The sequence below is a fragment of the Canis aureus genome, chromosome 33 (genome assembly GCF_053574225.1).
Source record: "Canis aureus isolate CA01 chromosome 33, VMU_Caureus_v.1.0, whole genome shotgun sequence".
NCBI lineage: Eukaryota > Metazoa > Chordata > Mammalia > Carnivora > Canidae > Canis > Canis aureus.
The window spans coordinates 17194847-17206978 of NC_135643.1; the positions used below are offsets into that span (position 1 = coordinate 17194847).

The 12132-nt window shown below is 37.0% G+C and overlaps 1 long non-coding RNA gene across 3 annotated transcripts in view; it reads right to left on the reverse strand.

The window, feature by feature from the left end:
* Positions 1-7313: 7313 nt before the first annotated feature.
* LOC144304362 (uncharacterized) overlaps positions 7314-12132 on the reverse strand; it is a 170710-nt gene continuing 165891 nt past the window's right edge. For 2 of the 3 annotated variants that reach the window (XR_013371261.1, XR_013371259.1), the window contains exons 6-7: positions 11467-12062; positions 7314-9026 (exon numbers count right to left, since the gene is read on the reverse strand). This is a non-coding gene — a long non-coding RNA (uncharacterized LOC144304362). The remainder of the gene's footprint in view (positions 9027-11466; positions 12063-12132) is intronic. The other variant, XR_013371260.1, reaches the window with a different exon arrangement.

Consider the following 12132-nt stretch of genomic DNA (forward strand, 5'->3'; position numbering starts at 1 on the left):
TTAATGGAGAGAACTCCTTTGAGATCCAGAGAAGACCCACAGAGCTCTTTTTTTTTTTTTTTTTTTTTTTTTTTTTAGATTTTAGTTATTTATTCATGAGAGCCACAGAGAGAGAGAGAAAGAGGCACAGACACAGACAGAGGAGAAGCAGGCTCCATGCAGGAAGCCCGATGTAGGACTCGATCCCGGGACTCCAGCTTGGACCAAAAGGGATGAAGAATACAAAACAAAAGAGATTCCCCGGAATTCTGCTGCCACAAAGTAGGAGGATAAAACAACTCAGCTGCAAACATGTACTACCTGTAATGAAAAAAAAAAATTATTCAAAGGACAGGACCAAGAAGCCAGAGGATGGCGCCAAGAGCCAAGGAGGCCTGGAAATCCAAATCTTGAAGCCCAATGAAGGAATACTGGCTGGAGTTTGGCCAGCTGGATTTCAGTCCTGCTTCAACCAATGACTCCTTTTTACCTCTATTTCCCTTTTTATTTTAGAACTAGAATGTCTTCAGCTGTTAGCCTATACTCGCACTACCACTAACTTTAGCTTCATATCACCTTTAGTTTCACAGTCTTACAGATGGAGAAGAATGGTGCCCCAGGAACTATACTTCATGGATCACACTTGGGAACCTCAGCCATACCTGCACCCATTTTCTCTGGACTTTGAGCTGAAGACATAATGGGATGAGAGTCTTGAGAAACTTGGAACAGAGTGAATGTATTTTAAATGCGAGAGGGACATGCGTTGTTGGAAGCCAGAGGGTCAATTATAGTCGACAGAACCAACGGGCCCCCATGTTGAGATCCTATAAATCTTTTGCCTTTGAATGTGAGTTCTTGCTTCTAACCAATAGGATATGACAGAGGTAATAGGGGGAAAGAGAGAAATCACTTTCAGATTTCTTCTTTGTGCTTGATAAAAGAAATCTAAGGAAAAAAATTAACTTCTGAAACTCCTCTATTCATTTGCTAATCTATTTCATCTTCATTTAAACCCTTCAATTTTCTCTCACTAAATTATAGAGCCTATGTTCTTTAGTTTTTATATTCTCATCTTCACTTTCAATGGTAGCCTCAAACTCTTTTTAATAGGAAAAGGGTCATGTAATCTTTTTTAACATATATATCTCCACCTAGGAAGATTCCTATATGTGAGGGTATCTATAGACTCAATTCAATAAGGAAGGCCATGTAGCTATTGCTCTGCATACAGTTATGCCAAGCCAGAGAGCATCAAAGTCTGGTAGGACATCCTACCTGATTCCATCTCATCTCTTCTTTTTTCCCTAAGCTAATGGAAAATTGGTTCAAAGATCTTTATGTTTTTAACTGAACCTGTGTTCAGCTATACTTTTAATCTGATTGTTTATTTTCATATACAGGCCATCAATGTTGCGTCTTTTTTCCCCTGACTTCCTTACAAACATTCATGTCTAAACTAACCAATAATCTGAAAAAAAGAAAAACTGACCTTCGGAAGAGGGGAATGTAGAGGACACAAAGACCCCACATATCTATAGGAAGGAACTCCCCGGATTAAATACCTAAGTAAGTATATAGCACAGAGAACACATTTTCCTTTGGTGTATTCCAAAAATCCTATTCTAGAGCTTCTTTCATCAGAGTAAGATGTTAGAAAAAGCAACCTTTGATTGACCCACGTTTTGTGTTTCTCTTGTGCCATTTTTCATCTTTTTTATCTTTTGTCTTCCTCTTCGAGCAGTTTCATCCTCCTTTATTCCTCATTCAAAGATTTCTTCGCAAAATACAAACAATAGCAACTTGATACAACTAATTTACCCAACTTTTCTATTCCAGAACCCAAATCTCTTCCTGCTTTTTAAACAGGCCCACATTCCTTGAAATAAAGTGCAACCCTAGATGCAACATTCTGGAACTTTCACAACAGTTTAGTAATCTTATGCAAACCTGATTGCCACCACTATTTTAGGAGCAAAAGAAAAAGCTAAAGTGAAAAATAATAATTATTACTAAGCACCACTTTGGGTAAGACCTTTATTTATATAATTTGCAGACTTGAAGTATTCATGGTGAACTTCATATTTAAGTAATATTTGACAAAAAAAGCCAAATCTATCAAAATCAGGTATAAAATGCCAATAGCAATCTGAGATTGTTTGATATCCTATTACTATTATTTCAGCTATCTCAAAATAGCATTTACACTCAAAATTACTCTGAAATAATTATAGTTATTAGATCTACTAATTAATCCGATTATTTTGGGTGTTAATAAGAAAGTACATAAAATACTATAACAAATATTTTGATAATTGTATTTCAATGCAATAATTTTCTATTGTAATCTTGTATATTTTTCTTTATGCATAAATGCACATTTGTGCATTATTCTGAAAAGGGTAGCTTCTCTTCACTTCCAGAGAAGGTGCTATCATCTGAACAACTGTGTCCCCCCAAAACTCATATGTTGAAATCCTATTGCCTCATATGATAGTATCAGGAGGTAGGACCTTTGGCAGGCAATTAGGTTATGTGGGTAGAGCCCCCATAAATGGGATTAGTGCCTTTATAAAAAAGACACCAAGGAGAGATCCCTCACCCTTTCCACAATGTGAAGATACAACAGGAAGTATGCAACTCAAAAGAGAGTCCTCACCAAAACCACATTGACACCCTGATTTTTATAAGATTGATTGATTGATTGATTGATTGATTGATTGATTTTAGAGGGGGAGACAGGGAGACAGAGTCCCAAACAGACTCCTTGCTGAATGCAGAGCCTCAAGCAAGGCTGCCAATGTGGTTGGACTGAGAATATATTTAGCTCTTGGTGAAAAAGCAGTCCTTCTTTTTTTTTTTCTTTTTAAAGTAGGGTCCACACCCAGCAAGGAGCCCAACACAGGACTCAATCTCACGACCTTGAAAGCATGAACTGAGTCAAAATCAAGAGTTAACACTTAACCAGCTGAGCTACCCAGGCGCCCCAGCAACCTGATCTTTGACTTCCAACCTCCAGAATTGTAAGAAATAAATGTCCATGGTTTATAGCTACTCAGGCTGTGGTATTTTGCTATAGCCACCCAGAAAGACAAAAGGGATTCACGGCATACACAAATACATTAAGACTGTCTGATAAAATATCAGGTATGAAACAAAGAGGAAAAAATGTTCTTATAATCAATTGATAAATTTATAAAAATAATACAGCTCTTCAGATTTTCTGTTTTATTTTGTATAAGTTTTGGTAAATTGTATTTCCCAAAAAATTTATCCACTTCATCTAAGTTGTTAGATGTAGGTATAAAGTTGTTCAAAAAATAAAAAATAAAAAATAAAAAATAAAAAAAAAAGTTGTTCATCTATTCTCTTATTTTTCTTTTAATGTCTTTATAAGATCTGTATGTTGTTATATCTCCCCTTATTCCTGATATACGTATAACTTATGTTCCCTTTCCTCATTTCTTAATTTCTCTTGGTAGGACCCTAACCATGTTGTTGATCTTTTAACATTGTTAAATTTTTCCATTGTTTCTCTACTTTCACTGGTAGTATATCTTTCTTTTTTTCCACATGAACACTTCAATGTATAAATTTCCCTCTAAGCACTGTTAGCTTCATTGTGCAATTTTTGTAATTTCGTGTTTTAATTATTGGTTTAAAATATTTCCTAAATTCACTGATGAGCTCTTCTTTCACCCATAGTTATCTATCAAAAAGACAAGAAATAACAAGTGATAATAAGGATGTGGAGAAAAAGGAATGAACATTCACACACTGTTGGTGGAAATGTGAACTGGTATAGCCACCATGGGAAACATTATGAAGTTTCCTCAAAAAATTAAAAATAGAATACCAAATGACCCAGCAATTCTACTTCTGGGTACTTACTCCCCAAAAATGAAATCAGTAACTCTCAGAAATATCTCACCACAGGTTCTTTGCAGCATTATTTATAATAGCCAAAATATGAAAACAAGTGTCCATTAAATAGGTAAAGAAATTATGATACATTTTTTTCTAACTAGTTTAATGAAAAAGAATTATTAGGAATTAACATTTTGCTTCATGTTAAGTAATACATATGAATTATATCTTAAAACCATTATTTGAAATCTAATGTTAAGCATCTCTACTTCACTGATTCAAAGTTGTTGCATGCGTGGTATCTGAATGAATAAAATATTAATAATAGTAACACATTTATTAATGCTTCAAATACTCTTCTAAGTGCTTTATATATATTATCTCAGTGAATTTTCACATTAACATACAACTTAGGCAGTAGTTTCATAGACAAATAATTCTCATTTTATAAAGGAGTAAACTGAGACCCAAGGACGTTAAGTAATATATGTATACAAGTGACACAGGTTGTATATGGTGGAATTTAAAAGCCCATGTATATAAATATAATGCTGTATTGCTTCTTTTATTTAAGAATTTTATTTATTTATTTATTTATTTATTTATTTATTTATTTATTTGAGACAGCCATTACAAGCCAGGGAAGGGGGAGAAACATGGAGGGAGAAGAAAAAACTGACTCCATACTGAGAGAGCCTCACATGGGGTTTGATCCCAGGACCTTGAGATCATGACCTGAGCCAAAGGCAGATGATTAGCTAACTGAGCCACCCAGGTGCCCCTGCTGTACTGCTTCTTAAAAATACAAATCTTTGTCTCAGGCATTAACTTGGATCTTTACCACAGAAAAAAATATTATTTACATAGTTACATTTGTCTTATTTTGCCTAATTTTTAACGTGCTGTGTGAAGTTATTAGTAAGCAGAAGTAAGCATTGTAATTACAGAATTTTATTAACTAGAATAGCTTATTTCAGAATCAAAGTTTATTTCACAATTTGTGATCTTTTCAGTGTGTATGGTTGACATATCAGAAAATCTTTTTTTTCTCTTTACATTTATTATTTTTAATTTATTTTTTATTGGTGTTCAATTTACCAACATACAGAATAACCCCCAGTGCCCGTCACCCATTCACTCCCACCCCCGCCCTCCTCCCCTTCTACCACCCCTAGTTCGTTTCCCAGAGTTAGCAGTCTTTACGTTCTGTCTCCCTTTCTGATATTTCCCACACATTTCTTCTCCCTTCCCTTATATTCCCTTTCACTATTATTTATATTCCCCAAATGAATGATAACATATACTGTTTGTCCTTCTCCGACTGACTTACTTCACTCAGCTTCTCCGACTGACTTACTTCACTCAGCAGAAAATCTTTAATGAAAAAAAAATTAAAAAAAAAATTTTTTTTAATTCTTTAATGCTTAAAGAACTTGTACATTCTCTTTTTTTTTGTTTCTTATCTGCAAGACAAGAAATTAGATTCAATCTGATTAGTGCATACTCTGCAAATAGTTACATCATTCTTTAAGTTATAACCTTAACTTTTATCACTGAAAAGAAAAATCCCTTTTTCTGCCTCCTTCCCCACCCTGAGTCTCTATCTCAGCTGTTTGCTCTTATCATAAACATGACATGCTGTAAGACATGAACGAGTGTGTACCTAAGCAAAATAGTTATTTCCTTAACTTGACTCACCAAGGCACCCTAGAGATTAATACTCTTAGTGATTTCACAGGTCTCCTGTGCATGTGAATTTCCATGAAATTCTATTCAACTGGAGTAACTAAGAAGAAAGAACAATGTTCCTCTATACAAGGTGGGTTTTGCATTGTCCCACACATAGCCTGCTGATGGCCGTGGGATGGCAAAGTCATCTTCATTAGACGGAATTTAATAGTGAATCAAAGTTCTTGTGGAGAATAGACTGATCTAAACTTTAGCCTCCCTTGGGTCTTGCTGAAAGATTAGAGGGAAAGAGTAGGGCCTTAGTAAGTTGAATGTATCAGATTGTTTTTCACTAATAGTTCTCTTGTAAAACTCTGAAAACCACCCAGTTTAACCCTTAAAAAAAGGAGAAAGCAAAAGGAGTGGGACAAGGGAGGGGAAAAACTCAGGTAGCATACCACAGGCATCGATTTCATTGATTTTTGAGATGTTCTGTTATCCCAGTAGCAAGTTCCACAGTTTGGAGTATGTACAAGTGACCAAAATTTGTCCATCAAAAGTAGAACAGTTTTCTTGCTACATATACTAACCCATGGCAAATGTCACAATGCTATCATTTAATAAAGAGTTTACAAAATTTAATTGCCTTTTAGTTTTGTTCTGTGATCGGAGATTCTGAGTCTCAATTCAAGAATGTAGTTCTTTGATAAAATCTTTTCATAAATACTCTGAATCCAGGAAGAGTTAAAGGTAGAAGAAAAAAGAGAAGCAGCACAGGGAAAATGTATCAACCAGCACCTGTACAGCAGGATCAGACATAGTTAACAAGAAAAAAGGAAGGAGAAACAAATGTGTTAGGTGATCTTTAGTTTAAAGAAATCTCTGTTGGGCAACTGGGCATTTTGCTCCTTGCCTTTTATTTCCAACTTCCTTTCAAAGAATTCGTTAAGTGAAAAGAGAGATGATGGCAGCTCAGTATATCAAAGCTCAGTTATCAGTTGGCTTATTCTAGTATCTTTAGTCTTTTGTGGATGCCTTATGATGTGTTTTGTGGTGACACTGGAAAGTCAATCTTATACCAGTGATTGCCACATAAACATTAAGGAGTCTGAAAAAAAAAATCACAAAATAGAAATAGTTGCTCTCTCAGGTATAAAGTGGCACTGATAAGAATTAATGTATCCAAAAAGATTTGGGTAAGTTTCTTTTCTCTTTTTTTGGAGGGGGGAGGTGCAAAAGAGATTGACTTCTTTTTCAGTAGGGTGAGAAGGAAGGCCTAAAAGAAAGAAAAAGGCATAATGGAGACTGTTGCATTGTCAACTCTTTAAGTACTGGCCGTAAGCAGGTTGGCGTGATTATTGACAAAAGTAATTAAAAAGCTTACTACAGCTACAAAGAAATCTGTTTCCTTTTTATGTAATATCTTTATTTTAAAAAATTCACAGAACTATTAAACTTCAAAATCAAAGTACACCTTCTGGGGGATAAATGTACTTTTGCTGATTCTGTAACAAGAAGACTTTATAAACTCTTGAAAGATGGCATACTAGTCAGCAGGAGACATTCTCATCGGGAGCATGAAGAGAATTGAATAAAGGTACTATTTTCAGAGTCACCTGCAGGATTAAAGGAACCAGTAAAAGATGGTGAGTCAGCCAGGAAGTAGCAACAGCAGGAACCCATTACCGCCCTAAGGCTATTTGGGCAAATGGAAGAAGCAGTGTTTCCAGACCAACTGAGAATTCAGCTATGTGAGAGGGACACAGCCCCAGAGCCAAAGCCAAAGGGGAGAGAAGAAATCTTACCTTCTCCTCCTGCCTATTTATTTCCTGCTGTGCCTCTGATAGCCAAACCCCTCCAGAAGCCAGAATGAGCTTAGGTGCCCCCGTCTTCGAGAATAAGAACCTCCTCTTTCACTGGCTTAGGGCACAGATCAAAGCAAAAACAAAAAGAAAATTGATGGTGGGGTTGGCAGATGCATGACCAACTGAAGTATTGAAAGAAAAATCACTGTAGGAGGGTCAAGAAAGCCAAGAGAGCCTGAATTGCAGTCTTCGATGTATGAGAAGTCAATTTCCTGTGGCTATGACTTTATTCATGACTGTAGCTTTAGTAATGATCTTTCAGCTGTAATAGACGACAGGAGTAATGCAATTCACCTTTAGGAAAGATGTTTTAGAAAGAAAATGTAAAAAACACAAAAACAAAAACAAAACCCAAACGGCCAAACAGGTTGTATGAGAAGATTTTTTAGGATGACTTCATTTGCAACAATGACAGGTATAATCCATTTTATTCTAGTTAACCATACTAATTCTTATTTTCATTTTGGTATATCTATATTGTAGTGTCTTCATTTTAGCATATCTGTATGAAGTAGCATGATGTATTTCCTTCAAGAGCATTTTGACTCCTCAGAATGTTTTAACAATGAGCAGTGTTGTACATCGATTTTAGTCTGAAATCTCTAACAGGACAAACACCGCAGTGAAATGAACATTCATGAGAGAGGTTCCTCAGGAGATAGAAAACACATCATGCATTAGAACATTTTAGAGCTGAAATGAACTTTTAAAGATCAAATCTAAAACTTTTATTTTACGGGTAAGGACAAAAGTCTAGACATAGCTGTAGTCTCCCCTTAGCAACACAATTCTTGTTCTCAGCAAAGTCAAAATGAACCTGACTTCCTCTCCCACATATTCCTTTACCTACTTCCCCATGGTGTAGTTCCTATTTATCCTCCTATTCTGTAGTAGAACCAATCTTGTTTCAAGGAAATAGAAATTACTTCCTAAAACTGCCTGTACAAAAATGCACTGAAAAGATGCACCTACCACCTTAGTATTTCTCAACCAAGACTTGAAGACACCATACACGGTAAGGAGGGGTGTCCTTGTGGATTACCAGAAGCTCTGGGAGCTGCCTGCACCCATTGTCTCTCTGTGGACCTTAGTTCTATCATAACCCTATTAGCCAACTGTGCATTCAGATGCTCAAGCTCCATTCCCTCAAGTTTTCTCCAACAAATTGAGTTCATCATTTTGCAAGACCTGAAAATGAAAGAATTTTACCTTGCTGCATTTCAGCTTCATGAAAGAAACTGTCAGAGCCCACAGAGAATTTCCTGGATATAAATCAATTTATTTGAACTTTGGTTCTGTCTTATCCTTTCTCTATCACACTATTATTACTTAATCTCATCATTTGCTACTCCTATTTCCTCTTTAATGTCTATAATTTTTAATCTATGGTGTCTTGCTTTATTATACTTCCCTGTGGTGAGTTAAAAAGAGGGCCCAGCCTTTCAGGCAGGTGTGTGCTTGCTGTGTGCTTACAGATAGGTCACTGAAAGTCCATGCAAATTAGGGTACTTCACGGAGCAGCAGAAGTTCATCTGGAGTAGCAGGTGTGTTGTAGAGGAGAACTATAAATGACTTGGTTCGAATGATGGCTGTTGATGCTCCTCTGCTTAATCTTGCAGTTCACCTCATGGGTCATATTCTTGACATCTGAACCCCACAAAAAAAAAATGGTCATGGAAATCTCTTGTCTGATGTTGCACTAGATGGGACATTAAACTTTGTAGGACAAGAAGATCACCAAGCGTCCCGCCTCCATTTCTCTCAACATAAAGATTTGAAAATTTTATAAATAATTATTCAAGGAATATAGGAATTTAAGTTAAATGGCCTCTGACAATAAAAGCTTAGGAAAGTTTTAGTCTTTTACTATGAGAGATTATAAAAGTAAAATAATTTAGTATGTACCAAGGCAGGCAGTATTTGACATGAATTTAAAAAATCTCTGTAGTCAGAATAGTATTACATTTTGGGGAGTTCCTGGGTAGTTCAGTCAGTTAAGCATCAGCCTATAGCTTAGGACATGATCTCAGGGTCCTGGGATGGAGCCTCTCCCCATCAGGCTCTGCACTCAGCAAGGAGTCTGCTTGCTCCTCTGCCCCTCCCCCTGCTTGTGATCTCTCTCTCTCTCTCTCTCCCTTAAATAAATAAAATCTTTAAAAAAAAAGAATAGTATTACACTTTTTAAAAATACCATCATAGATTTTAAAAAGTGAAATAGATCTCTATCTTTCTAGAATATCTTAAACTTCTTGCTTTTTTAAAAGTAGAGTCGAAAATCTGTAGTTCTCAACTGTTTATCTGTGGACTAGGGCTAATCTATGAAAAAGAGTCAATATTGAAAAGAGAAAATAATATTAAGTACAAACTAAAGAGTGTGTGAGTGAGTGAGAGAAAGAGAGAGAAATGTTTGTAAAATGCCAGCCTTCCCTTCTTATGGAAAGACCCAGCTTTCCTCTGGGATTTTGCCATTCCTACTCCAGGAGAGTTAAACCACTATGATAATAGATGGTAGCTGAGTTTTAAAATGTTTCCTGGGGAGCCTGGGTGGCTCAGCAGTTTAGTGCTGCCTTTGGCCCAGGGCATGATCCTGAAGTCCCGGGATCGAATCCCGCATCGTGCTCCCTGTGTGGAGCCTGCTTCTCTCTCTGCCTGTGTCTCTGCCTCTCTCTCTCTCTGTCTCGAATGAATGAATGAATAAATAAAATCTTTAAAAAAAAATGTTTCCTTACTTAAAAGAAAATACTCAGCAAAACCATGTCCATCTTCTTCTCCACTTCCTTTTTTTAAATTGAAAACTCGGGATCCCTGGGTGGCGCAGTGGTTTGGTGCCTGCCTTTGGCCCAGGGCACGATCCTGGAGACCCGGGATCGAATCCCACATCGGGCTCCCAATGCATGGAGCCTGCTTCTCCCTCTGTCTGTGTCTCTGCCTCTCTCTTTCTCTCTGTGACTATCATAAATAAATAAAAATTAAAAAAAAATTAAAAATAAATAAATAAATAAATAAATAAATAATAAATTGAAAACTCTTTACTGATTTGTAAAATGTAGGCATCTAGGAAGGTTCTTAAGAAGTCTTAGGTTGCTGAACCTGGTTCTCCGAAAGTGCTGATCAAATTTGGCTGAACTATTATTCTGATTCATCACAACTGTTGTTGCCAATTCTAAAAGCCACAGACAACTACAACATATCAGTCTCTACAAATCTGAAAGTGAATTAGAAATTTTTGATCTTGTTAAAAAAAATACTCATGCCTAGTTGGATTTTCATTATTGTTCTCACTCTGATCTCATTACCTTTATTAACTTTCTCCTTACTACCCAACATGCCTTCTCAGCTGTCTTTTCTGTCAAATATTGACATTGGAACTTTCCAAATGATTCCAAATCAACACACACTGCTTTTATTTATATTACCTAACAGACCAATCCTCAAAAATTGTGAACAATCATCTCCAAACCTATTGCACTGGAGAACTGAAAGGCTAACAACTCAAGAAAGCTGGTGGTATGAGATTAAGAAAGTAGCTTTAGGGATCCCTGGGTGGCTCAGCGGTTTGGCGCCTGCCTTCGAACCAGGGCATGATCCTGAAGTCCCGGGATCCAGTCCCACATCAGGCTCCCTGCATGGAGTCTGCTTCTCCCTCTGACCGTGTCTCTGCCCCTATCTGTGTGTGTGTGTGTGTATCTCTCATGAGTAAATAAATAAAATCTTAAAAAAAAAAAAAGAAAGAAAGAAAGAAAGAAAGTAGCTTTACTAATCATTGGGGGGGGAAGTACTAAGGCTTATGTATAAAGAATTATCTCCAATTTCCCTACTGTGCTGGGACAAAATACCCTTGAGCCTTTTCACACAGAAATTAATTTGTATAAAATTATTGATGGTAGAAGAGAAGAATAAGTAGCTCCAGGCATGATTCAGGCCCTGAGTGTCTGTCTCCTGAGGCCTGAACAGAGAAGTAAAAGCCTTGGATTGCCTTAATTCTTTGGGCTAAAATCTCCTACAAGTAACTTCTCTACCCCCTCTGAATCCTTGGATAGCCTGCACAGTGCTAGGGCCAGGTTGACACTAATGAGAAGAAACTCACTCTTAAGCCCCTGCAGGTTTGGGGGTGAGGGGTGTCTGCTCTGAGCCTGCCCCCTTAAGCTTAGCCCTCCAGGTATGCCTCATCCCAGTCCTGGGCATCAGACCACACACTAATGGACTTGAGATCTGACAGCAAAACCCCCAAACAGCAGCATGGGGTGGGAGTAGGGTGTGAGATTTCTCTCTGCCATACCTGAAAAGAAAGGAAGAATGAATTTAGGGATGCTGACTGGTGAAGAATGAAAGAATTTCCCCCACTTGTCAATGAGGGGACTATAAAAAGAAGTGACACACTTTTCATACCTTTTAGGCATGTTTCACAATACCTTTTCTTAAAACATCTTTTCTTTATAGTCTTAATAATTGTCGCTAGGTAAGCAACAACCTCTTTTAAAATGATGCAAAAGATACCATTTTTAAAAAATGTGTCTTTTTCAACTCCATCCTCTCTGCCATTAAGGACTTTTGGACCACCATCATTAGCAAACCCTCTTTGGCCTTCATCCCTGTGCAGGCTCTGCAGATATTTGCCTGAACTGAAGTCTGGTAATGAAGTCCTGGAGTCTGTTCTTATCTGTCTTCTTCTGAGAAGTAGACCTACAATGGGATTAAAGGAAAGAAGACTTTCTTAGGGATAATACCTGGGTAAGAGAAAATGAGGAAGGAG